The following is a 4715-nucleotide window of genomic DNA, read 5'->3' as shown; positions in this document are numbered from 1 at the left end:
CAGCCATGTTGGCTATTCAAGATAATATAATCCGGTATGAAAACCTTATTCATTCAATATCATAATGAAAATCCAGCCAAGTTTGGCTATTTGAATAATATAACCCAATGATTTATAAGCGCATGATTCCAATGGCGCAATCCAAATATATATACTGGCGACTTATAGTCCAAAGCCAGGCCGGTTTAACAAACCTGTTTCTGCATACAACAAGTTTAAAGTGTCCTGGCGGTTTACCGCCGGACGGGTCATAATACCCAACATATAACCCGGGTTTATAACCAAGGTTGCACTTAAGAATAATCAAATATGAAATATATCATACCTGTGACATTGAATCACATCGTTGGTTTTACCAACTTTTTGTAGTAAGGGTGATAACCCAAATCTTGAGTACTGATAACTCCTTCCATGTCGTGTCGGTTTATAATAAAACCGTGCCGGGTTGTGATAAACACCGTGTTACTCCATAAGAGGATGTTAACAACAAGGATCAAACCGGGAAAATAGTCTCCGGATTGGTGTGAACTGTGTTCTGTCAATTGATTGGTTAAAAAACTTTGTCGGTTTAAAAAACACAATGAAAAGCAAAAACCCCCCTTCAAAGAAAAGTGTGAAGCAAAAGCAACGACAAAAACGTTTGCCAAAAAAGGTTTATTTAAGCTGATCAAATGGCATTACCATGGCCAAACACGACCAAGCTCCCGTTAGGTGTAACTATGGTTCTAGTCAGCCAGGTCCCCAAGTGATTCTGTGGCATTTATGCTGACCAAATGGCGTGGTCATGGTTCGGGTTCGACCAAGCCCCCAAGTGATTCTGTGGCCTTAGGCCGATCAAGAGGCATGACTGGTTCAGACATGACCAAGTCCCCAAGTGATCTGGTGGCTCTCGCCTATCAAGAGGCATGGTATTGGTTCGGACACGACCAATCCTCCAAGTGATATAACACGATGCTTTTAGCAAAGAGAACTCAAGGGGTAAACCGGAGGCCGCTTTAGAGCAACTCCGTGTAACCTCACATGATGTAAAAGACCAGAGACCCCGCTTTATGAAGAAGAAGCCCCCATGTGATCAATAATATGTCAGGCCAGTAAGGCGGAATACCCATGTTTGAACCGCACATCGTGGCAGCAGGTCCTCTTCGGCAATTTTTAACTTTTTGCAAGAGATAAATTCTTCTTTGAACCGGGATTTTGAACCGGATATTGAGAGCTTCAAAGCTTTGTGGGAGACATCTTGCCCTTGAACCGGATTTTAAACCGGAATCTTCATTTTCAACCGGAAAATTTTGTGACGGCCTTTAAACTCGAACTTGCGAGAAATTAATTCCTTTTTGAACCGGACATTGTTAAACCGGATTTGAGCACTTCAGAGCTTTGTGGGAGAACAGATTTCCCTTGAACCGGACTATAAACCGGATATTTGAGAGCTTCAGTCAGACTGACTTCCCTTGAGCCAGATTTTAAACCGGAATCCTTTCTGATGACCCGGATCTTCTTCATTGAGCCGGTATTTTGTAACTGTCATATACTTTCTAAACCGGAAACTTTCTGACGGCCTTTAAACTTTCATCAATATAACAGTAGCCTCCGGGACCGGGTTATCCTTCCCTCCATCGTCCTGGGGTTCTTAAATTTGCTGAAACTGACAATATCCGCTGAGTCTTGTCATCATAGCCCCCGAGTCTCAAAGGTGTCTCGAGGAGTTGGCTTGAGACTCTCCATATTTGACCGTGATATAAACCGGCATAACTTGTATATCATTGGCCTTGATAGCACGATGTGAATCCATAGAAGGTTGAGGTGACTGCGGCGGGTTGTAAATGATCCCATATGAGCCGTGTCAGCAACTCGGCCAATGTTTCCTTCCAACTGGCGATTTGAAGTTAATCAAAACTGCAGTGGCGGTGATTTGTACGCCCAATAACCAGCTCATGCAGACAGGTGCAGCCCGGTATGTTGATGTAGACCAGGCCGCGAGAGACGGACGACAAAGATGGCCGCAGCTTCAGAGACGGCACAGCCAGATGAGTCGGCCGCGGCGTAGTAAGTCGGCGCGAACGGGAGAGTCGGCAGCGGGAGTTGTAAACCGGCGCGGACGGAGAGGATTAGCACCAATGTCGTAAACCGTCACGGACGGGCGAGTTAACCGTGGGCACGGTCCCGGCAAGCTGATGTAAACCGGACCACCGGGACAGTAACTTGCGCACGTTCATTCACCGGGTGGTTGATACAGACGAAACGCCGGTGCAGAGCATTGCTAGCGCGTGCTACGTGCCCGTAATATAACGCCTCATTTGTAATGATCAATTGTCCTACGTCAAAAAATATCACATGCCAAAGTAATTGTTTCTTGGCAAAAATAATATGCGCTAATAAAATAGGCTTTAGATGGATATCACCTGATTTACTCGGATGATGGATGATACTTTCAACGCGGCGAAATCGGCTTAGGCAGACCGGTGACTCAATATGGTGCCAGCAGTTCAACGCAACAGAGGCGGCTCAACACGACCCGACGGTTCATGGTATGGAGGTGACTCAACTGGTCAAAAGGTGAAGGCTGCGTTGGGGAGTAACGGCTGACCCCTCAGTCGGTTCAGCGGCAATTTCCAATCTGCCAATTGGGTGCAGCTCTGTAGAGGCCAGTATGTCAAACTTCTGCAACTGAACATAATTCCATAGCAGGCACAGGTTCGTTTGACTGTGATGGTGGCCTATTCAGCACTGTAGGAGCAGTTCTTCAGCAAAATCAAGGGAACTGGAAGCTCATTGTCAACCCGACCCGTCGTCTTGGAGCTACTGTGTCAGGGAATTTTCTCCAACGAGTATTAGAGAGCAGGCGGTGCGCTCCATGACGGACTGACGAAGGCATCATCTCACAGCAGAAGGAGAGGCAAGCTGCTTTTATGGGGCGGCTCTGAACAACAGAGCAGCAAGGCGGCTTGTGGCAGCGGGGCCGCTCCAGCGACTCGGACGAGGCCGGTGGCTTGCAAACGAGGCCACGGCGGCGTGGGCAGGTTAGCACCAGGTGGTTTGAAAGGCGTTGTGGCAGAGTCGGGCGCGGCGACTCGCCATTGACGACGGCTCGACGACCGTGTCGCAGTAGAGGCGACGATGAACTGACGCCGGTTTGCAAGCATCGGCTCAGCAGCATGAAGACGAGGCCGAGTACTCCGGTGACTTGAAAGGCGTTGTTGGTGGTGACTCGGAGCGGCCGTTGAGGCGAGGCGGTCGGCGGCAGCGAAGTGCGGCCAGGAACCGACGCTGGGGTGGCGGCCGAGGCAAGGAGCTGAGGCCGTAGAGGCGTCCGAGTTCACGCCCACGAGCCCTTCTCCGAGTTCGAGTCCTTCTCCGGGTCCTACAGGCGAGGCGCACCCGTGACTTGCAGGCATAACGGGCGGAGTCGAGACCTGGTGGAGGTGAAGCGAGGCGGCCGGCGGCAGCGGCACGAGGCCGAACGGGGGCGGCTCGGAGGCGTAAGGCCGCGGCGGAGGCGAAGACCGTTGCGGTGGCTTGGTCCCTGCAGAAACGAAGCGCGATCCAGGCGGCTCGAGGCCTGCATAGGCGGCTCATTGGCGGAGACGGAGGCGGTTTTCCAGCAGATCTCTTTCCCTTTTTTTTAACAGTTCGGATAAAACATCTCGCAACCGGCCCTTGGGCGTACTACTACTTGAAGTAGTATTTTTCTTCAATCTTCACTGCTGCATTAATCCATCAACTCGCCCGGTCACCAATGGCACAATGCGTATGCATAATCATCCAGGTGCTCATACGTATATTGATGTGAATCTTCCACGCCGGCTTTAGTTGAACCGGAAAATTGCGAACTTCTCAAACCCTAGAAAAGATCCCTTCAAGAACTCAACACCACCGTGCGTCTGGCCCCATGGTGGGCGCCATCTGTCTTGGAATTGACACGTCAGATGTCCTTAGTGTGAGGACTTAGTCGCGAGGCCAACGCATCTATGTGGTAGCTTGAGAGGGGTTGAGCGGGACAAGAGACGCGATGTTTTACCCAGGTTCGGCCCCTCACGGTGGAGGTAAAAGCCTACATCCTGCTTCATTGATATTGATGATGATGATCACGGTTACAAGAGTGCTCTATCTCGAGAGCTATTGTCTAAACCTAACTTGTCCAACTTGTGGAACTTGTCCCCTCCTCCCCTTTTGGGGAGCCTTGCCCCTCCTTATATATGTTGAAGGGGCGGTTTACATGTGGAGTCCTATTAGGATTAGGACTAGTCTATCTCTAATACAAACCGGATACAAGTCCAGGTCTTAGCTCCTTGCAAGATAATGTTCCTCATGCCTTTCCTCTTAAACCGGCCCACCGTTAAACGTGAACCGGCCTTCTCGGCTTTGGGCCTTGTCATCCGTCGATCCCGCACGCCGGATCACCAGTGAGTCATAATGACCAGGTGGGTTGCTTGTAAACCGCCAGGTCAGGGCGGGTTGCCAGTAACTCGCCAAGTGTCAGCGGGGTCTTCAGATAAACCGCCAAGTCCGGCCGGGTTAACTTCCGGCCGGTTTACACCGCGGGGTATATCCCCGACACAGTCCGTGTAGTTGCTACCATCGTCTTTCAGCTTGGTTTTCTCTAGGAATCTGTTGAAGTTGAGGGCAACATTAGCGTGGGCCATTCGATCTACAATACATTCGCAAAGATTTTTAGACTATGTTCATGATAATTAAGTTCATCTAATCAAACCGTG

This window comes from Triticum urartu, chromosome 1 (assembly GCF_003073215.2).
Source record: "Triticum urartu cultivar G1812 chromosome 1, Tu2.1, whole genome shotgun sequence".
Taxonomy (NCBI): Eukaryota; Viridiplantae; Streptophyta; class Magnoliopsida; order Poales; family Poaceae; genus Triticum; species Triticum urartu.
The sequence above is the reverse complement of the archived record's forward strand: the minus strand, read 5'-3'. Positions refer to the sequence as shown.